The 23,516-nt window shown below is 47.9% G+C and overlaps 1 long non-coding RNA gene across 3 annotated transcripts in view; it reads left to right on the plus strand.

Moving 5' to 3' along the window:
- LOC143827649 (uncharacterized) overlaps positions 1 to 18,413 on the plus strand; it is an 89,874-nt gene extending 71,461 nt beyond the window's left edge. Inside the window, exon 7 of one of the 3 annotated variants that reach the window (XR_013227372.1) lies at positions 17,776 to 18,413. This is a non-coding gene — a long non-coding RNA (uncharacterized LOC143827649). The remainder of the gene's footprint in view (positions 1 to 17,775) is intronic. The other 2 variants (XR_013227373.1, XR_013227379.1) reach the window with 2 other exon arrangements.
- The last annotated feature ends 5,103 nt before the right edge of the window (positions 18,414 to 23,516 follow it).

Raw genomic sequence — 23,516 nt, forward strand, 5'->3', positions numbered from 1 at the left:
GAGTATTGGGGGCTCAGAGGGTGAGGATTTCCCCCCACTTTCTGAAACCCAGAGAGGGTAATGCCAAAATGAGGGTTCCCCTGGTCCCAGCAGGGGTCTGGCATCCCTAGGGTCTGTGGTTGACACTGTTGATTGCCAGCATGGCTTATAGGGTTACCACGTCCCTTCAGCCACCGGCAGGGATGGGAGAGTAGGGTTGCCAGCTCCAGGTTGGGAATCTCCTGGAGATTTAGATGTAGATTCTGGGGAGGACAGTGGGGTACAATGCCATGGAATCCACCCTCTAAAGCAGGTATTTTTGCCAGGGAGATTGATCTCTGTTGTCTTGGATAGAGCTGTAATTCCGAGGGATCCCCAGGCCTCGCCTGGAGGCTGGCATCCTTAGGGGCTCAGCTTTGTCCTGGCCACCAGAAGCCTCCAGGGTAATTGGGGCCTTCAAGGCAACTGAGAATCAGAGGAGGTTGGCCATTGCTTTACTCAATGGCATCTCCCATCTGTCCCAGCTTTATATCCAAGATCTGCTTATGTCAGGCTGTATTATACTACTCAACATTCTTAGCACTAACTACTCAATCTTTTCTAACTGGAGATCCTGGGACTGAACCGGGGACCTTCTGCATGCCAAGCAGCTGCTCTGGCATTGACCCATAGCCCCTTTCCAGCTGATCTCCAGGTCCCTCCTGGCAGCTGGCAGCCCTATCATGTGTGGCAAGTAATAATGAAATTTGTACTTTCTAAGCAACCAGGAGTGGTTCCTTCCATCTGTCACAGAAAAACACAATTTAAACCACAAGGAGAAGTGGCTGGAGAGCCAGCTGACGGAGAGGCTGATTCTGTGAAGGCAAAGGGGTGGCAGGTTACAGTAGATGAGCGATTGGGGTGTGAGTGCCCTGCATAGTGAAGGGGGTAACCCATGAGGTCCCTTCCAACTCTATGATTCTATGATTCTATGATTCTATGATTCTATGATTCTATGATTCTATGATTCTATGATTCTATGATTCTACGAAGTAGTGCTGTATATTTGTACCCCACTTTTTACTACCCAAAGGAGTCTCAAAGTGGCTTACAACTGCCTGCTCTTACTTTCTCCTGGTACAGTATACCATGGTATCTGGATACAGCTTGAGAGGGCACCCGAAAATATCACCCTAACTCTCCTCTCTGATGCATGGTGGGGAGGTTCCCATAATAGGGTTTCCTTTGCAGGGCCCGTGACTTATGACGGATTCCATTCTGGCAGGGAGTTCGAAAGCCACTTCATTCCCATGACAAAGTGAATACCCTCTTGTCTTCCCCTGCTCTCCCCTGTCGGAGCCCTCTGTAGTTTTGGGTGAACTCTGGGGCACCCGGTCCCGTATCTTCAATGCCTCTCCCCCCCCCCCCTTTCCTGACAATATCATAAATTTTGTACGGGAAGGTGAGTCGGAGGGTTGCAATTAACTCCCAAAGTGGTACAAAGCAATCTCTCGGCCGATACGGGGCCCACGGCATGCAGCACTTAACTTGGAGACGTGATAAGCCCTATCAACCCAGGGCTGTGTTTAATGTTGGCTCCTGCTTGTGTCCCAGACATACAACCCAGCGGTCACTGTGTTAACACTCCCCAATATCTATTACAATTAGTTTTTGATTAAGAGGCCCAGGCAGCCTTTTGAGGACTCTTTATGTTTGTGTCAACCGGCTGGTGATGGAGTGAGATGCGCGGACACCTCCCCGCAACAGAACGCCTTGTAAAAGGTTTCAAGTGAACTATTTTATCATCCTAATGGAAACCAGATGACTCCGACTCCCTCTTTAATTTCGACTATTTACTGAAGAGCCTTGTTGTAGGGTGTTTTTTCTTCTTCTTCTTTTTTTTTTGAATTACCGAAAGATTTATTCAAGAACACTAGCGGTGTGCATTAAGAACCAATAACATCAGACCTATTTGGAGAGGCAGGGGGGGTGGGGGAAGCTTTTAACGGGGGCTGCGGAAACATTCCACCTTTTATTTTATTTTATTATTTTTGCCTGGTGGTTTTAATAGGCAGCTTAAATGCCCATGCAGCAAAAATTTCCAGTTGAGGTCTAAGTATTGCCAGCTCTGGGTTGGGAAAGACCTGGAGATTTTGGGGGTGGAGCCGGGATTTGGGGCAGGGAGGGATCTCAGCGGAGTATAAAGCTACGGAGTCCACTCTCCCATGCAGCTGTTTTCTCCAGAGGAACTGATATCTTTAGTCCGGAGATGAGCTATAATTCTAAGGGATCCCCAGGTCCCACCTGGAGGGTGGCATCCTTCGAAATTAGGATATTCTATATTCAATATCATCAGAGTGGTGGATACTTTTTAATTGATTGATTGGCATGTTGGCCAGGGGAATGCGCCCACAGAAGAAGAAGAAGAAGAGGAAGAGGAAGAAGAAGAGTTGGTTCTTTTATGCCACTTTTCTCTACCCGAAGGAGTCTCAAAGCGTCTTCCAATCACCTTCCCTTTCCTCTCCCCACAACAGACATCCTGTGAGGTGGGTGAGGCTGAGAGAGCCCTGATATTCCTGCCCAGTCAGAACAGCTTTATCAGTCACCCAGCTGGCTGCATGTGGGGGAGTGCAGAATCAAACCCAGCATGCCAGATTAGAAGTCCGCACTCCTAACCACTACACCAAACTCGCTCTCAATGCCCCCGTTGACCGGGGAGTGCCTTTCTCCCCAAAGACAATGTTCTCCAGCCATCCCCTGGAGGTTGGCCACCCTCTTCAGTTTACTTTGATGTTCCACATATTTAGAGACAGCCTGGATGAGAAAGGTCCCCCCGCCCTCTCCCTCTGTCTGGTGGCCAACCTTTCCTTTCTGACACTTTGATCAACGATGCCAAGAAGATGATCTCATGGACCATGGCCAGAATCGGCGGCTGACGTGTGCATCTCATTTCCTTTGTCAATTCAAGGACTCGCCACTTTCCAGATTTCCAGACGGCTCTGCTGGCAAGAAGAAGCGAGAAACTGTGGCTTTCATGCCCGCTCTGTCCGTGCCCTTTCCGAAAGAAAGGGCCGTGCCCTCCTTATTTCCACACGCTTCGGTCCAAGCGTCCAGCTTTCCCGCTCGTGTTAATTATTAATGTGACCTGTTTATGTCCCCGTTACGCAGCTAACCATTAATATCTGTTTACACAACAGTGACCTTTGCGATGGGAGGCTGGGCTCTTGGCCTGGAAGTGACAACCATTTGTTTTTTTCACTCAAAAAACCGAAATAAAAAGCACATTCAGGCGATTTGCACAGCCCTCTGCAAACTTTGCTTTGCTGGCGGGGGATTACAATTCGGAGGTTGGGACCACAAAAGGGAGAGGGAATCTAGGGAGAGGGCATTTCTCCGGTGGGACCAGAACATCCTCTGGAATTATCGCTCATCTTGATCGGTTCCCCTGGAGAAAAGGGCTGCTTTGAAGGGTGGGCTCAATAGTATTATATTCCACTGAGGTCCCTCCCTGTGCCAGATTCCGCCCATTCCTGGCTCTATCCCCAAATTCTTCATGTATTTCCCACCCCAGAGCTGGCAGCCCTTTTGCCATAAACAAATTGGGAACTCCTGGAGATTTGGGGGAGGGCAGGGATCTTTGTGGGGTACAAGGCTAGAGAGTCCACCCTCCAAAGCAGCCATATTCTCCAAGGAAACTTCTCTCTGTGGTCTGGAGATGTGATGTAACTTGGGGGGGGGGATTCCCAGATCCCACCTTGAATTTGGCATCCGTGTCTGGCAATGCTACCCCCCCCCCACACACACACACACAACTGTAGACCTCAGTGGGGCACAATGTCAATAAATCCACCCACCAAAGCAGCTCCCTACCGACTCTGCTCCTCTCTACTCTACCCCTATCTTCATGCTTCTTTCGGTCTCATCCTGCACAAAATGGCCACTTGAATCTCATAAAATGACCCCATAGTGTCTTGGAAGCCATTTTGGATTCACAGTGCATGCGTGCGTGTTAAGAGCCTTCAGGTTGCTTCCACCCCCTGGTAACCCTCTAAATCAATCACCTCCAGAATGTCCTATTGTTAACAACCTTGGGCAGGTCTTGGAAACCAAGAGTCATGGCTCCCTCGAGGGAGTCAACCCACCTGCGGTTGAGTCTTCCTTGTTTCCTCCCACCAAGCAGATACTCTACCACTGAACCACGGCTGCTCTTCATCTTCCTACCACTTTGGCCATCGATAACGTGATGTATGCTTGTGAAGGATGTCCTCAGTGCCTTATTGCATATTCTGATGTCTTGTCCCAACGAATGAGTCAGGTTCAAGTGGGAGGGGGCTTGTAAGTGTCTGTCACTCTGACCAGCCGTCCCAAGACAGAGAATCATCTCCTCTCAGCCATTCTCTTCCCAAGAGGCACGAAGACTCCGATGGGGGTGGGGGTGGATAGGTCCGCTCCCTGGATCCTTACTCTCCGTTGCAGAAAACAATTGGGGACTTGATAACTCTTTCTGCTGAGGGATTTGTCTGAGCCTTAAAGCGCTGTCTGATGCACTGCGCTGCCGTACAGGACAGTTATACAGTACTTCAAGCATATAAATGCCTTTCTGCTTCTTTGTACCGAATGATAACTCAACTTGTCTTTCTGAGTGAACCAGACAATAAATAGAAATCTCGGGCTCGGCAGGAAGACGTTCTGACTTAGTTAGATCTCCTGGCGTCCCGGGAACGACAAGCAGGCTGAATTACCATGCCAGCCGCTACATAAAGATTGTCAAATTAAATACAAAAACCGATGTTTAAATAGCGGCAGCGATGAAACATGAGAAGAGCCGCGAGAAAAAGCTACGGCTGACACGCTGACCTGCCGGCAAAGCTCGGCGGAAGATAAAAAGGAATGTGCTCGGCGTGTGTCTCAGGGTTTCGAAGGAAGTCGGGAGGAGGAGAGTCTCGGGTGAGTTAATGTGGAATTGCAACTTCCCGGAAGAACTCAGCCCAAAGGTGGTAGAAGTCCCGCCTCGTTCTCAACTGCCTTGCACTCCGGCTTCTGTCTGGATTGCACCATCTGACTCATTTGGGGCACAACTGGGCTTGCTTTCTAGCTTGGGGGTTAACCATTCTGGCTGCGCACCGGGACGATCCACGTGTTTGCCATGCGCAAACAGTTTTGGCAGGCAAACCAATGGGCAAAACAATAATATCCTGGACCCAAATCGAAATCAAGAACGCAAAAGGGTGAAAACAAGGGGACTGAATGCAAGCCTGTTTAAGGTAGAACACAACTTTAGAATTAAGGAACAAGATTTGTTAAAAATAAAAGCCCAAAGTTTAACTGAATAATATTGGTGCATACATGTATACCAATGCCTCCACTAGATTTACTGAACACGGATTTTGCATACAGGTGGTAAATACATGCCATTCTTTAGTTACACAAGGGGTTGGGATCCTACCAGGTTTCCCAATGGTCATATAGGGAAGAGGGTCACTTTTTGGGATGGATGGAAAGGGTATGGATGCATAGCCAACCTAGACTTCCTGTTAGTAGAGTTTGAATATGCAGAAAGAGCAAAGCAGCAGGCTGCTTAAAGAATAAAATAGTTTTATTTATGAAGTGAAACAGCTGCGTATTAAGAGAGAGAGAGAGAGGGAGAGAGAGAGAGATCATTTGAAAATCAGCAGGAAGTTCCTGTCTTAACTATGGTGAATACACGTCTCCTCTGATGCCCCCTGCAGGACATTCATTATATTCTGCTCAGTTATGCACAATGTAGATCTTTCATATTTCAGCACATTCTTGATGGTGTCCCATTCAAGAACAAAGCAAGGGGAACCCTACATAGATTCTGCGATCCAATGGAATCAGAGTAACCTGCTTAGGATCTGGACTGTAGTTGCTCATGAACTGGAGGAGATCAAGACAAAAAGCTGGCAGGATCCAAACAAATGCTGTCTCTCCATTCAAGACCTCCTTCCCACTCATGTGACACCACCCCAAATAAAACACATTTCACCAGAAATCAGAAGAGCTGATTTTTCAAAATATTCCGCTTTTGACCACCCATAGGAGTCCCAAAGCGTCTTACAAACATCTTGCCCTTCCTCTCCCCACAACAGACACCCTGTGAGGTTCATGGAGCTCTAAGAGAACTGTCCTACAAGGACAGCCCTAAGAGAACTGTGACTAGCCCAAGGTCAGCCAGCTGGCTGCATGTGGAGGAAGAGAGGAGAATCAAGCCCTGTTCTCTAGACTCAAGCACCCCACTCTTTAACCACTACACCATGCTAGCTCTGCTTCTGTTTGTCTGGGAGGGAAAATCTGGCCCTGAGTCCTACCTTTACGTATGACGAATACATCCATTACAGCCCATCCTCACAGGGTCAACAGAGGGTCTAAGAGAGAGATCCAATTAGAGGACTCTTTCACGCTCTCTCTCTCTTTCTCTCTCCCTTCCCCTCTTTCCCCCCCTGTAAAAGTCCTTGTCTGTTTCCCTCAGTATTTTCGAAATCGCCCTGAAGTAAACCATACATCACGCGGAGGTCAGAGCACAATATGGAGAAGAATATCCAGCCCACAACAGTCCATGCTCCGTGACAGTTCCCATTTATTACCCAGCAGTCATGTGAGTTTTAAAGCCACCAATCATCATCAGCGGAAGAATGCAGCCCCTCGCTTGACAACGAAGATGTTCTCCACCGTGGTGTAATATTCAATTTACGGTCAAGGCTGCGGACTTCAGAAGCACAAGGAGGAAAAGAGCAGGAATTGATTTCCTCCCTCAAAGTCAACTTGGCTGCTGAATGAGAGAGGCCGGGATCACTTTGAGTCCCCTCCCGTCTTGCTCAGTGCCATTTTAGTGAAGTTATATGGACGGGCGCTTTCTCGGACACCGACCCGCGAGGCGAAAATGGCCACAAAGATCGAAATCTCGTTTGCCTTTGCAGAACGGCTACCAGAAAAGGTATAGAGTTAATGGACTCATCGGACCATGGAAGGGAGCACCAGGGTCATCTAATCCAACCCCCTGCACTATGCCGGACACTCACAACTACATTCCAGATCTTCAAAGTTCGGCTTCGGGGACTCGACGGCAAACAGAGCCATCGGCTTCTCCCAGGTGACGAGCCACTGAAAATGGGCACACTATGGTGAAGAACTAGCTTCTGTAGGAGTTAAGGTTTGGTTGTGTCTCCCAGGGTCCTGCTCTGGATACAGTGGGTAAATTGGATGTCAGACTTTGAAGATGGACTTCAGTGCCTAAAGGGGTAAAAATAGCCACCAGCAGGGATTACTTTTAAAGAGGATAAGGCAGATTTACGGGGACAGGTCTATCAGTGGCTCCTGGGCAGGGTGGCGAAAGGGAACCTCCACATCCAGAGGCAGTCAAGCTCTGAAGACCAGTGCTCAGAAGCAACAGCGCTGCCACATTACAATTCCAGAGGACCATCCATGGTCACTTGCCAGTCACTGGGTGTAACGTAGGGATGCAAGATCTGTCCAACATGGAAGTGACTTTGGCACATTGGAAACATTTATTTATTTATTATATTTATATTTATACATCTGGGAAGGAGAATGGCACTCTGGCTTTTGGGCAAACCTCGTTGGTAGAGTTTGCTTCTAACCATAGAGTTTTGTCCAGACACCAGGGCATCACTCCCAATGACCCTGACGCGTCAAGTTCAGTGATGCCTTCAGGACCGACAAGATTTTCAGCTTTTAAGCTTCGAAGAAAGGATCTGTGAGTCTCGGAAGTTCATGCACCCCAAAACTGATTGGAGAAGAAGAAGAAGAAGAAGAAGAAGAAGAAGAAGAAGAAGAAGAAGAAGAAGAAGAAGAAGAGTTGGTTCTTATATGCCGCTTTTCTCTACCCGAAGGAATCTCAAAATGGCTTACAGTCGCCTTTCCATTCCTCTCCCCACAACAGACACCCTGTGAAGGAGGTGAGGCTGAGAGAGCCCTGATATCACTGCTTGGTCAGAACAGTTTTATCAGTGCCATGGCGAGCCCAAGGTCACCCAGCTGGTTGCTTGTGGGGGAGCGCAGAATCGAACCCGGCATGCCAGATTAGAAGTCCGCACTCCTAACCACTACACCAAACTGGCTCTCAAGGTACCACCGGGCTTGGATCCAGCACTAAGTTTTCCCTCTGAAACAAACCTCAATACTCCTTCTCCCACTCCCTCCCCCTCAAACCAATGGACACGTATTGACCTAAAACAAAACCTGTTTCCCCTCTGCCAAGCTCGGCTGAAGGGGGCTGCCTTTCTTAAGCGGCTAGAGTCAACAGTTTTCGGGGAAATAATGGGGAACTTTCCAAGATAGTTTTAGCGCCATTGATTTATTGAGGATTGCACAATGGAGGGTTATCTTTCGTTAATTGACTCGGTAAATAAGCACCAAAGGCATTAGCGGAACTCAAACACAGCCATGCCGATCCATTAAGCCTGGAAGCAGAGAGGTTGAACCCAGCTGTTTAAGCAAGTGGCGGGGTGGGAGTGGAATTCTCTCCCCCCCCCCACCCCCACCATGAGAGCCTTTTTGCCAGTCAACGTGAAGATGGGCTGAGCCGTTCGGAGTGTAATTAAGATCAAATGAGACCCACTCAGCTATTTCAGCTCCATCTCCTTGCAGGCACGGAGGTCTGTGGATCAATAGGAAAGCCAAGGAGCGTGACCACCTTGGCCCACTGGCTTTCATTACTCTCCTAGAGACCTGGGGTAGCCACAGTGGAAATATATATATGGTGTAAATTAGGAAGTTGCTCCACTAGAACACGGCACTATCAATCAGGGTTTCTATTCTGTTTTTATCCTCTTACCAGCTGCACAGAGCAGCCGACCGGGCTCTCTTTCACCCATTTGAGCCAGTTTGGTGCAGTGGTTTAGAATGCTGGGCTCTGATCTGGAGAACTGGGCTTGATTCCTGACTCCTCCACAGGCAGCCCTGTGGGTGACCTTGGGCCAGTCACTCAGAGCTCTCTCGGCCCCACCTCCCTCCCAGGGTGTCTGTTTTGGGGAGGGGAAGGGAGGTGATTGGAAGCTGCTTTGAGACACATGGGGCCTACTGGGTGACCTTGGGCCAATCACAGCTGTCTCAGAGTTCTCTCAGTCCCACCTACCCCACAGACTACCCCTTGATGTAGTAAAAAGCAGGTTGCAAAGAACCCAGCTTTTCTATTGAGCCAAACACCACACATCAATGAAGAATTGATGGAAAAGGACAACGCAGAGACTGGAGATTCATATCTGGCCCTCCCGCCCCAGTTCCTCGCCCGCCATGCCAGCTGCTATGTGAGACCTGTGCAGCGGTATCCACAACCAGGGGCGGAAACGGAGAACGTTCAGGGCATGTCTCCTTCCCATCAATGTTCGGAATCAGTGCAGCCTTTGCTTCAGCTGGATCCAATCCCCCGGAGTAAAGTATTCTGGCCAGAATCCCTCAAGGAGCAGAGCCTGGAGGCCGAGGCCGTGACTTTGCATCTTCCCCTTCGCCCGGATTCCAACCGCTCTCCCAGCTGTCGTGCAAAACGGCCCTCTCCGAGAATAACCAGCAAGCATGCCGGATCGTGGCGCCTCCGTCCAAGCCGAAGGCCCCGGAGCACAGCTTGTGCTGCAGTTGCCCCGGACCTTTGAAATGTCAGCTGCGTTACGAAAGGAACCCTTCCCCGCTCTGGCCCTCTCTGCAGCTTGTGGCCCTGTTTCTTGCCCGAGGTCACACTGGTGGAATCACGAGAAAAAAAAACACGCTGTACGCAGCTACTTAAAATACATAAGCAGCCCTCAATGACAATTAAGACATCGCAACGCAGAGACCTTTAAATTTGTCTCGGATGCGTGTGCGTCTCTCTCTGTAAGTTGACATTGCCGGGAATCCTGCGAATGCCCTCCGACCATTAAAGGTCAAAGAAGAACGTTAAAGAGCCTGCTTGCAAATCACTGCAACCCTGCAGATATTTCCTGAAAAATGGCATGTGTCATTTGCAGGCAAGTCTAGCTGCGGGGAGCTGCGGCTGCAAGGCCCCATGGCTCACCCCCGCATACACCATAATAGGGAGAGGTCATACATGTGGATTTCCCTGCATGAGAAGGGAACACAATTCCTTCTGTTTTGTCTGGTTTTTCCTTCCAATTGCACTCAAATTATGGTTGGCGTAATGAATGCGGTGCCCTTTTTCAGCTGCTTTAGAATCGCTTCGGCCAGGTACCCGCATAGAAAGCCAGCTTTGCTCCGAAGGCTCGCGGCAGCAATCCGAGAAGGATTTCGGACCCCTCGTAAATCCACGACATCTCTATAAGGTTCAAATTTCTCTACAAGGGGGCTGGAACTCACTCCTGGATTAAGAACCTGGGGCTGAGAAAGCCAGTGTGAAAATCAGCATCCTTACTGTCAAATATTGTCCCCAAATCCTGCTGTTTAGATAAAATGAGAAGAATTTGTAGGAACAGCTGCAGCCAAGCGCTAGGAGGGGGGCGGGGGGCCTGGAACAACAAACTTAAGTCATTAGTGGCTCACCGTGGCCTGAAATCCGTTAGCAACTACGCACTTTGTAGGTCAAAAATAATTCCAAATTTGCAAGCAATAATAACAATGATAAAGATGTGCGGGAAACTGACTCCACCATTCAGGCCAGTTGGGTCGCCTGATTAATTGGGGAGTTTTTGTGGATTTTATGGGGATAGATTCAGGCCATAGTGGAAGTTTTTCCAGATTTCCCCCTCTTGCTGCAGACCCTCTTTCTTCTTTTTTCAGTGATCCAGGTGAAGCACTTTTGGGGGGGAGATCAGTGGGTTACAGTGGGATGGGGGGCAGGAAAGTTCGGTTCCACTGATGGTTAAATCATCTAGAAATAACTCATAAGCTTTGGAGAACTGGCATCCGTAAAAGCTTCAGGTGAAATTTTAGGAGGGACAGTATTTGGGATGTGGGATGGTACTTAGAATCATAGAATCATAGAATGATAGAGTTGGAAGGGACCTCATGGGCCATCTAGTCCAACCCTCTGCACTATGCAGGACACTCACAACCCTCTCGCTCATCCACTTAAGCCTTAACAGAATCAGCCTCTGTGTCAGATGGCTATCCAGCCTCTGCTTAAAAATCTCCAAATATGGAGAGCCCACCACCTCCCGAGGAAGCTTGTTCCACTGAGGAACTGCTCTAACTGTCAGGAACTTCTTCTGGATGCTTGCATTCGTACAGGCTGAAGAAGGCACATGTTTATTTAGGAAGAAGAGCTATGGATGGGCTGACAAACTGAGGTTCAGCACAAACGGAGTCCGGCTCAAGTCCCAACCAAGGATTTGACAGAGCCATCTCATTATTGACCCATTCCTGGCAATTCAAGCATGTTACTTCACCATGTCCCTTCCGGACAGTTCAACACTGTCGGCATTTTGAGCATGTGCACCCAGCCTGATAGAATTCTGCTCCCCTCCGTCCTTGAGGTACAGCGGCTCCATTCTGCCGCAGTTGTTTCAAGAGACGGTTAAATCGGCCACAAATCATACCAATGAGTCACAAAGAACTGCATTATCCCTGAGTTAGTGTCCTTGGCAATGTAAATGGCTTACAATCTGGTTGGATCAGTGGTGCTTTAGCAGATGAATAGATTTCCCCTGACCTCGCTAGCCCAGACTGACTTGACCTTGACAGGTTATGGAAGCTAAGCAGCCTTGGTTAGTCCTTGGATGGGAGACCTCTAAGGAGCTCCAAGGTCCCCACTCAGAGGCAGGCAATGGCAATGTATCACTGAACATCTCTGGTCTCAAACCCCACTTGGGATGGCCATATGTTGACTGTGGTTTGATGGTCTTTCACACCACCACCAAAATTTGAGGAAAGCACTCATACAAAAAAAAAAAAAGCAAACCTGTTCAACATGCATTCAAAGGACTTACTGTTGGAATCATTGAGAACATCATGACCATGTTTACCAGATCCAAGGGCCTTTCAGAAATAACATAAGTTTATAAGGTGGTCATTCCTTTGGGTTCCGCTTTAGGGGGAAAACATAGTCAAAGATTCAAGATTCAAGATGAATGGACAGATGAATCCCCAGTTGTGCAAATGGGAGGGTAATTAAAAGAGAACTTGATGAAAGGGGAATTTGAGGGTAAATCTGTCAAAATTGGGGGCAAATGGGCAGATGCAACCAACCTGTGAGGTCAAAACGAAGGAATGGGGAACACGTTGGGCCATTAAAAGGGGCAAAAGTGGACTTCTTCTGCTTCTGCTGCTTCTTCTGCTTCTTCTGTCACATGGGCTACTGGCAATAGGATTGTAGTCTCTCCCCCCACCCCCCTGGCCTGCCAGCACCCCACCCAGGTCTATGAGGGGCATGTGTGAAATTCCTATCTGGTTCAGTTACTTCTGAACAGCAGGGGCCGGAATAGTTGAACTTCATAATCTGTTGGAATGCCTCTTAGCCGGCTTCATATAGCCATTCCTCTAGGCATGGAGGAGGAAGGGGGGGGGGACGTGGCAGAAACCCACATATCGGGTGGCAGGCACAGGTGCTGGCCGTGGAGGATCGCCACAATGCCATGCCATTCATTTCAGGAATCACAAGCCGGCCTCATCGCTGAGACCCTTCTGAATGTGGGGGAAGGGAGATGTCACATCAAGAGCTGAAATTGTCTTAACCCCCCCCCACACACACACACCCTCCGAACAGCTATTGGACTGATTAGATCGATGAGTTGCCAAATTATTTCCAAGCTAAAACCTCTAAATAAGCGAGGAGTGACTCACAAAAGCTCACAACCGGCCACAAATTTTGTTAGTCTTTAAGGTGATCCTGGACCCTGGCTCTAAGCTACAAGCCAAAAGGCTTCCTGTTTCTAAAAATCCACATTCACACACCTGCTTATGGGTTCGTTTTATTTATTTGCTCACAAGCTTCCCCATTAAATCCCCTAAAAGCAGCGAGACCATGAGTAAAGATTGATATTTTGGGAAGACTATATTTCTTAACTCCACAATGGAAACCACTCCCGTAAAAGGCACCATCCTAAACCTATTTCTACCTAACGCTGAAACCATGGCGAGTTACTTGGCTTTTAATTTGTCCCTGGATTCACATCTGACTCTTCTGCCACCCGACAACATGGCTACCCAGCCCAAAGCATCTTTAAATCACATGAAATATATATTTTTTTAAGTTTTTAAAAATGAAAGCGAATCTATAGTGCCTATCTTGGAAACGTGGCGAATTTTTCAGGGAATGTATTCGATGACCGAATATCCCGAATACTTTGACTCTGGCTAACAGCCTGCAAGCACATCCTAGATATGATTGGCTGGTGCTGAACATCCCAAGCAATCCTTGAGCCATTTGCTGTGATTTGTTTCCTTCTGATCTCGGGGAATCTTTGCTATGTCCCTAGGGCACAGTGGAGTTTCCGGGAGGTAGGGGTGGGCAGGGGGAAGCCGGGTTCCGAGTCAGACTCCCTCTGGGTTCCCAATCAGTGTGGTTTGGCCTGCCACTGGCCCCATTTCTGCGGGCAGCCTGTTTATGTGGAAGAGGCGTGAACAGGTCAAGAGCCCACAAGACAGCCCATCAAGAATTCGAGAGATGGCGGAGTTAGAGTCCGAGGACACCATAAGGAGAACAGAGCTTCGAGGTGCTAGCTTGTCTGACTCAGGGGTCTGCAGGCACAGAAGTTTGAAAAAACTTTAATCGTATGCAGAGGGCTGCCTGTTAAGATTCCTTCTGGATGCCAGGACAAAGGCAGTTTCAAATGCAGGGGCCAAAATCTTGCCTCTTAGCCTCAAACAAAATGGGCAATTTCACCCTTGCCGTGTTTTTATATCCTTTCACCGATGTTTCCATTTTTATCTGATGTATGTTAACAATCAAGTAATCAAATGGGCCTTCTTTGCTGTTTTTTGACCGTATTAATAAAACCCATCCTTCTTTAATCTGATGTGGCCGGTTCTGATCCGGCACATTATTTGTACTGGCAGAATCCTCAGCCTGAAAATCTTTCCTATTCCTCCCCTGGGTCTTGCAGTGTGCTTCTCTGCATAAAGGTTCAAAATGCAGGACCAGAACCAGCTGTATCAAAGAACTTCCGCACCGTGTTGTAAATTGGGGGAAAAAGTTATATACAACAGTGTGTATCTATATTTGTGGAAGACTGTATTTCTTAACTCCACAATAGAAACCACTCACGTAAAAGGCACCATCCTAAACCTATTTCTAACTAACACATGGAGCTTTGATTTCTGAAAGCTGAAACCATGGACAATTAGTTGGCATTTAATTTGTCCCTGGATTCGCATCTGACTTTTCTACTGCCACCCAATATGGCTACCCAGCCCAAAAGCATCATCTTAAACCACAAGAGGTGATAAAACAATATTTCCGAAAATTAAAATGTGTATAAAGTGCCTATCTTGGAAAGGCAGCGAATTTTTTAGGGGATGTATTCTGAACTTGTTGGCATGTGTGGTATGCACACTGAGATATTTCATGCGTGCTCAATAGATATGATATTCTTTTATGGCTTTTCCATTCCCCCAGTCCCCAATCGATACAAACGGGGTCCAAGCAATGCAGAATTTCTGCAGCGATGCTTCTGTCAACAGGAGCCTCCCTTTCACTAAAATGGGCCTACCTGTTCAAAGAGGTCCTCCTCCATCGCTGCAGGAGAAGTGGTTGCCAGTGCAGTGGGTCGAGATCTCTTTGGAGATTGTCCTCAACCTCTGGAAAGCTTCTCTCCAGCAAGCCCGTTGGGTTTCTGCCTGCTGCAAACACAATATTATTCTAATGGTTACAGAGCAAGATGCGTAGCCATTTTAGTCTGTCTGTAGCAGTGGAAAGAAGCAAGAGGCCAGCAGCACCGGTGTGGTGTCGTGGTTGAGAGCGGCAGCCTCTAATATGGAGAATTGGGTTTACTTCCCCGTTCTTCCTTCACACACAGCCAGCTAGGTGACCTTGTTCTCTCAGAACTCTCTCAGCCCCACCCACCTCACAGGGTGTCTGTTGTGGAGAGAGGAAGGGAAAGGTCTTTGTAAGACACTCTGAGACTCCTTCAGGTAGTGACAAGCAGGGTATTAAAAATCCAGCTCTTCTTGTTCGACTTAAGGACTAACAAAATTTGTAGCAAGGTAGAAGATTTCGAGAATCATTGTTACATTTGAAGACATGAGCAGCAACTCGCAAAAGCTCCTCTGCCTCAAATTTTGTTAGATTGTGTTCCTTATCCCCATCCTGCACAATTTCCTAACCACGGTCCCACAGACAGCCTGGGGAATTAAAACAAAACAAAACAAAACATTGCAGCGACATTAGGATGGTGACATCACTTCTGGGAGGAAACCAGGAAGTGACAGGAGGTCACTCTAGGAATCGCCATGAACTCTATGGCAAAGACACAAAGTTTCTGTGGATTCATAGAACTACCAGCTGTCATTTTCAGGTTTCCCCCAGAAATAATGTTGCCACACTAGCACTGATGCCCCTTACCACACCCCTGTCCCCAGACCTTCAGGTCTCCCCCAGTCTTAATGTAATCCTTATCAGATCCTCTGGTGTGACCCTTGGTGGCTATGTCCTGAACGGCCAATTCTGCCCCAGGCTGCCCTTCTTGTCCTCCTGCCAAAGGCTTTCTCAACACCCACTCCCACCCTCCCCTCTCCGAAACCCCCTCCCAAACCTCCCACCTTGAAAGCTTAACATTTCTGGCCTGCGCAAAAGGGCCGTCTAACTTACACCGCCGACCTGGATTTTGTACGATTAGTCAGTGAAAACTTGCCAACTTCACTTCGCAGGCTGCCAAGTCAAGTCAATTTACTGTGATGCTTTGGTTCTGCGCTTGTAGACCGTAATCCCCCTTTAATCTCCGCCGTGCCCTTCACATCATGCAATTCAGTTATAAAGCTAATGTCGTCAGATGAGCCGTGTAAACCATTTTGGTGAAGGCCTCCTCTTCCCCTCCCTCGCCCACGCAACAGGCCCGGTATATTGCAACAGTCATCAGGACAACCTCCCCCCCCCAAATATTTTCCCTCTAATGAGCTTGGCAAAGATCCCCTTGAAAGTGTGTGTGTGTGTGTGTGTATATGGGGGGAGGGCTAGGGGGCAGGGGGGAGGAGGAAGGCAAAGGAATACAAACCTTCTACTTGCCTGGAACTCTCAGGCGTCCCGCGATTGGGGATTTCTGAACTATCCGAGCGGCAGGTTGGTGTATTTTATTTCAAGTTTGATTGATTGGATAAAGAGATTTACATAGTAGAAGCCACAAACAGCTCTGAGTTATTAGAAAGGCAGGCGCCCTTTTCAACCCGCACGCTGCCAGAAGTGGGGAAAGCATGCCACAAACAGCTGATGCATTGATCAGCACAGCGTCAGGGCCACGAAGGAAAGACAGAAAGTCACTGCAAGTTATGTCACCAGGAAGGACGTTCTAACACCGATCCTGGCTACTTTACCAGTCGTTGGCTTTGGGGCAGGGGTGGGCATGTTTTTGAACTTGAGGGACGCATATGGGTTTCTGCTCACTTGGGAGTGCTCCAAGTCAGGTCATGATGGATCCGGTTTCCAAAGCTGGAGGAAAGGTAGCACGGCATCACCTAATCTCATCGGATCTCAGACGCTAAGCAGGATTGGTCCTTGGGTGGGAGAACAAGGAAGGCTCTGAAAGGATGACAACGGCCAACCACCTCTGTTTCTCATTTGCCTTGAAAACCCCTTGCTGGGGTGGCCATAAATTAGTTGCAAGTTGACGGTACTTATATATGTAGGTAGTTCCCACTCTGGAAGGCCGACCCCAGTGTGAGTTTGTCCATATGAGTTAGAGAGAAGTCACATACACTTGGAGAGTTTCATGGCAAGAGTGGGGGTTGGATCCTGACTCCCACCTGACCCTACTTTCATCCGTCAACAGCACATATCCCTTGTCCTAGGTGGCCTAAGTTAGTGAAGTCTGGTTGGATCGCAGAAGCTTAGCAGGGTTGACCCTGGTTAGTAATTGGATGCGGGTAGTCCAGACTAGTCTGATATCTTCATAGCTCAGGTCAATCATCCCTGGTTAGTATTTGGATGGGCGGGGAGGCCACCTGGAAGGTCTAGGGCTGCTAGGCAGAGGAAGGCCATGGCAAACCTCATCTATTGCCTGGGAGACCCAATGGAGTTGCCATAAGCTTGCTGTGACAATGGCAATTAATATTTTTTAGAAAGGAGCTGGATGTGAGACCACCAAAGAGAACCTGGGTTGCTACATAGAAGCCAACAAGGGCATCTTTAACCTTTTGAAGAGTAATATCGTTCTTACATTTTCTCAAAATAATTTTGTTTGAGCAACCCAAATTAAACAATTTTCCCTCCTGCGAGTCAATAAAAGATGGTCGCTTAATTTCTCATGCCATCTTTCTCAACTTGTATACCGTTGAGAAACCCCAGAAACATTCTTCAGGCTTTGAGAAACCCCAGAAGTGGTTTGATCAGGCAGAATATGGCTGGGAAGCAGAGCTGTGGACACGCCCATTTGGAGACCCTCTCCTTCCTACCTCATCCAGGCCCATCACTGGCCATTTTGGGAGTGGTGGGTGGGTCGGCATTACCATATATTACCCAATAAATGTTTAACCATTTTTAAAAATATATACATAATTAACTCCCACCCATTCAATAAACCCTTCCAAGGTTGTCAAGAAACCCCAAGGATTCACAAAACCTTGGTTGAGAAAGCCTGGTCGAAAGAGAGATAACTTTCACTTCTTTTGAACCCCCAATATCCCAAACCTTTAATTCACAAAGACAGATTTTTCCAAGGTAAAGAGCAGAAAATAATACTCACCTGTAATTTATTCCCACAGCCCCTAAGGGACAAGTGAGGCTGAGAGAGAGGGGCAGAGGATAAGAGACTGAAGATGACCCAGAGAATTTGAACCCAGGTCTACCTGAGCCAAATCAAACACCACATTGGCTCACGTGCCTTGTGAATGAAAGAATCACCAACAACTCTGCATGCTACTTGGCCAGCACACTCATGGGAACACCGTGGTGTGATTTCTCAATTAATAAATGAGGGTCTCTATTTATCTCGTGGGAGGCGGCCTGTACCATGATTGTATTGCTTTAATTTTATTATCAGCTGTATTGCATTGAAAAGACAGTGTTATTGTTTTTTTTTAACTTGCCTTCCTTTCAAAAGAAACTCCAGGTGAGTTACAAGATGCAAAACCTGTTTTATTTCTAAATACTGGTAGCAACAGCTTTGTATTTGTCTCAAGCAATAATCCATGACAACAGTTACAGCACGTAAAAAACAGCCGTAAAACACACAAATGCCACTTCTCATGTGGCACACACATTATTCATGCCACGTTGTCTTAGACGAGTGAATAACAACGAGGCTTTTGTTTTTAGTTGAGTGATCTTGGCCTAATTCTCCTTGAACCACTGAAGAAAGAAGAATCTTAGAATCATAGAACTGGAAGTGGCCTCCAAGATCATCTAGTCCAGCCCCTGGCAGAATGGAAGAAACCAACAACTACAGCAGGGTTTAATTCCCCCCTCCAGCCAGCCAAGTGACCTTGGGATAGTCACAGCCCTGTTAGAGCTGTTACACAGTTCTCTTAGAACTCTCTCGGCCTCAACTCCCTCACAGGGCATCTGTTGTAGGGAGAGGACAGGAACGCTGCTTTGAGACTCCTTTGGCTAGCAAAAAGTGGGATACGAAAACCAACTCTTCTTCTCCTTTAGCCATCATGGGATTTGCTGCTGGCTTTTGGGGCCAAGCAGGGCTTTGTGGGGAATTTCCCCGTATTGGCTGCTTCGGGAGGGGGGCTTTCTTCCCCTGCTTCATGATGCCAAGGTGAAGGTTAGGGGTGCCAGCCTCCAGACTAATGTACATGTTTCGTCGCTGATCCTTTTAAGCAACTGCCTGCCAAGCAGAGCCTAAGCCTGGGGAAAGGGAGGAGTCAGACTTCCGGGAAAAGACAGTCACGCTAGGAGAAGCTGAAGGTAGCAGGAGGAAAGAAAGACCCTGTGGAAAAGGGATGGATTCCCTCCAGGGAGCTATGGCCCTCAGCCTGTAAGACCCGAGTGAGCCTGGCGACAAGAGGATGTTTTTCGAGGACATTCATTTACAGACATCAGAAGTTACTTGACAGCACTAAACACACAGAACTTTGTCAGGCTGGCTGCCCATGCAGGGGTAGTCAAACTGCGGCCCTCCAGATGTCCATGGACTCCAGTTCCCAGGAGCCCCTGCCAGCATTGGCAGGGGCTCCTGGGAACTGGAGTCCATGGACATCTGGAGGGCCGCAGTTTGACTACCCCTGGCCCATGTGAACGTACAGTAATATGAAGCAGCCTTAGACTGAATCAGACCACTGATCCGTCCAAGTCTACATTGCCTGCTCAGGCTGACAGCAGCTCTCTTGGGTCTCAGGTGCAGCTCACCTTAGCCTTTTAGCTGGAGATGCCTGGGATTGAGCCTGGGACCTCTTGCAAGCCATGCAGGTGCTCTGCTGCTGAGCCATGTCCCTCTCCAAAGCACACACATGAAAAAAGACAGTTGCACCACCAGTACGACTTGCTGAAAGGCTTGGTGCTGTGGTTAAGAGCGATGGTCTCTAATCTGGGTTGGATTCCCTCTACATGCAGCCAGCTGGGTGACCTTGGGCTAGACACTGCCCTGTGAGAGCTGTTCTCACACAGCAGTTCTGCCAGGGCTCTCTCAGACCCACCTACCTCCTAGGGTGTCTGTTGTGGAGAGAGGAAGGGAAGGCGACTGGAAGCTGCTTTAAGACTTTGGGTAGTGAAAAGCAGGGCATTAAAAAAAACAACTCCTCTTCTGCTTCAACGCCTGTAAACAATTGTCTAGCAATCTGTTGAAAAATCCTCCCCCTTTATCACTGGCGAACAGGACATGAGCTGAACCGGCGAATGTTCTGCTGTTGTAATAATAACCAAGCCTAGAAGGGCTGTTATAAGCCATGAAACCTGGCTGGTTCCACCTTGGACCCTTTTTCCCAGCCCTGGGCTGATTCTGACATATCACCACCCCCCAGCCCTGTCTGTAGCTGTCACCAAATGTGGACTTTGTTTTTTAGCCGACTCAGCTCTGCTCAGGAACTCCATTGAATAAAGATGAGTTTATCTTTAAAGAGGAAACAGCTGGTTTGCAAAAGGAGTTGGGCAGCTCCAGTTTCATTAGCTAAGGGAAACTCGGGAGGCCTCAGAGGATAGCAACTGGGAGAAGAGCCACGAAAGAAAGGGGGGGAGGAGATAGGAAGCAGAAGATCATAAAGAACTAATAATGAAAAAAAAATGGAAAGTGAGAAAGAGCCAAGAAAAACAATGCAACAAATAGATGGCGTGGGGAAGGAATGAGGAAAGAGGAAAGAGGACAAGTTCCCTCTCCCCGTACCCCCAAAATATTGCTCCAAAAAGCTTGAGATGCATATGGAAGACAGAGGAGCCTGTTTTTAGAGCTCCCTCCCTGGGCGAACAAAATAGGAACTGGGTGGTATGGAGCCTTTTAATGTGACCTTTGCCCTGTTAGGCAGTGTGGCAGAAAGCCCCTGTCCAGCCATTTCAAGAGGTTCCCAGCTCTTGGCTAGGCTCCTCTCTCTCTCTTTTTCACACATACACTCACAGCTACCACTGACATTTCTATGGAATTTCCCACTGAGAGTTCAGAACTCCCAGCTTCCCTTTTGACTTCTGTGTCTCCTGCGGCTCAGCACTTGGCCACCAAGGGACAATTTATCACTGAGCGTGCCCCTGGAGAAATCGCCACTTGCTACTTGCCAGCCTCCCACCCTTCCTTACAACAGCATGGGGTGAAGGTCTGTGTGGTACAGAGAACCACCACCAGCATTGGAAGTTTTAAATTATTTATTTAAAAGATTATTTAAAAGAAAATGTTTACAGATATACATTTAGCATAGCAGCAGATTGAGCAAGTAACCAAAAGAACTGGGTAAAAAAAAAAAAGAGAGAGTCCTTCTGCCCCTTTTGCTATACATGCTCTTTCAGGTGTTAAAATATAGGACAGACTTCTCTAGCTTAAGAAGTTACAGATCTTGGAGTTTCCACCTCTGCTTGTGACTTGCCTTGAAAGCAGTTGGGGTTCTCAGAAATTGGCTATGACTTCAAAATGTTTACATAGATAATATTTTGCCCGTCACAAAACTCATGAGTGGTTTTGCTAGAGTTTTGCTAAAGTTAACCCTAAAACTTCAGAGGGCATTTGCTTCAACAGAATAAGACAGATACTCTCTGGAATGTTTCCGAGGGCAGCCGTGGTGACCTCCTTAGACCAGTGGGATTTTAGTCCATGAGCACTTTAGAAGTCAACAAGAGCTTTAGGGCATAAGCTTTTGAGAGTCAAATTGAAGAAAAAGAAGGGGAAGAAGAAGATGAAGAAGGTGTTGGTGGAGGAAGAGGAGGAGGAAGAAGAGCTGGTTTCCCTGGCTTACAATTGTCTACCCTTCCTCTTCCCGCAACAGACACCCTGTGAAGGAGGTGAGGCTGTGAGACAACCGTGACTGGGCCAAGGTCACCCTGCTGACTGCATGTAGAGGAGGAGTCGGGAATTGAACCTCTCCAGATTAGAGGCCAATGCTCTTAAGCACTACACCAAGCTGGCTGTCATTTAAATTGAAGGAAGCTTTGACTTTCAAAAGCTTATGTGTTCAAACTCTTGTCGGGCTCTAACGTGGTATTGGTCTCGACCCTTCTGGAATGAACAAAGTTTGAGGGCAAGTTTTAACTCCAGGCAAGTTTTATCCAAAGTTGAGTGTGCAAGCACATTTCTTCAGATACAGCAACTTCTGGAATGGCTAGTTGGACCTCTCAGAAGGTTCATGGTTTCTATCTTTTCTGTGCGCTTATGTGCCATGCACATTAGGTGTGCTTTTGGTGCTTGAAGCCAAAGGGAAGCCGTCACTCTTTGAGACCTGCATCCAGTTATCTGGGAATGTCCGCTGGGCTGACCTCCCCCACCGGTTGACAATCTTGCCTCCTGCAATCTCTTGGAGTGCTCGAAAGCTGTGTTCACACTAATGGGCATAATCCAAGGAAGATCCCATTCAAGGGAGAAGACTTTGGCCGCAAGGAGGGTGTTGATCAGAGGACGGGAGCGAAGACAAAAAGCAGATCCGTGTCTGTCTTTCCTTTTCAAATAATCACTTCATTGTGATCAAATACAACCAGGCCTGCCAAGAGTTTGTGGTCTGTGGAGAGAACTCCCCCCCCCCCCACACACACACACAGCTGCCCTTCAGAGAGATCTCTAATAATCCAGTGAGCTTTACATGTATTACCAAAGACACCTCCACCGGCTGAAATGGTCTCTATTCTTTGAATTGTGCTGCTCTCATTAGGGTTTAATAGGAACGGTTGTTTAAAAAGGGGCGGAGGTGGGGTTGGGAGAGAGAAATCGCAGTTGGTCATGTATAGAGGAATGTCCATTAATCTCCTTAATGACAACCCAGTCAATGACTGGCAAAACATTACTTTTGAATTAGCTTCTCCGCCCCCCCACCCCCTTCTCTCCCTCCTGCGTGGGTTTGATTTTTGCCGGAGAAACAGATCCAGGGCCACCAAAGCGTCCAGGAAAGTTCGGCATCCAGAGAAGGATGCAGGATTTCCTACGATTCGATGTTGTCCTTAATTAGGAAGCACATTGGTAACATATGCTCGCATGTGCAAGGATGTTTCGCTCCAGCCAAAGCAGTGTTTCCCATTACGGCTCGCATTCCTCCCTTTGCCAGAACTCATGCTGTTCTGTTCATGTCTGACAAAATTTCCTCTGCTTTCTTGGGGGGCCTTTCCTCTCCCCCTCCCCCTCCTCCCGCCTCCTTTGGCTCAGGCTGCAAAGCCTCTAAGAACATATGTGTCTGCATCCCACAAGGGTCATCAGACTTCTTGGGGGGGAATTATTATTATTATTATTAGTAGTAGTAGTATTAGTATTAGTATTAGTATTAGTATTAGTATTAGTATTAGTATTAGTATTAGTATTAGTATTAGTATTATTTTAAAAACCAAGCCAACAACCAGAAACAAGCACAAATAACCGTGAGAAAGAAAAGCCAACATGACAATTTGGAACTGGGGGCTGCCTTTGAAGATTCATCTCAGAAGGTGCCTATGAATTAGGGGGCGGCTGTGTGGGCCACATGAAGGTGCCTGATACATCAATCCACCAGGATCAGTAAGCATTGTCTAACCCAGGGGTAGTCAAACTGCGGCCCTCCAGATGTCCATGGACTACAACTCCCAGAAGCCCCTGCCAGCGAATGCTGGCAGGGGCTTCTGGGAATTGTAGTCCATGGACATCTGGAGGGCCGCAGTTTGACTACCCCTGGTCTAACTAGACTCCCAGTGGCTCATCAAGTTCTCAGGCTGAGGTCTTTCCCTCAGGCATACGGTTGAGGTCCCAGAGTTGGTCCCCAAAAATCAGCTAGGTAGGGCTCGTGACTACAACTGAACAGGGGAGGGGAAATGGGGAATTGACTCTGACGAATTTATGTATAGCCATCTTTTAATGTAATGGGGTTTTATGGGACGGGTTTTTACTTTTTTATTGGAAACCTGCCGT

The sequence above is a fragment of the Paroedura picta genome, chromosome 18 (assembly GCF_049243985.1).
Source record: "Paroedura picta isolate Pp20150507F chromosome 18, Ppicta_v3.0, whole genome shotgun sequence".
Classification (NCBI taxonomy): Eukaryota; Metazoa; Chordata; class Lepidosauria; order Squamata; family Gekkonidae; genus Paroedura; species Paroedura picta.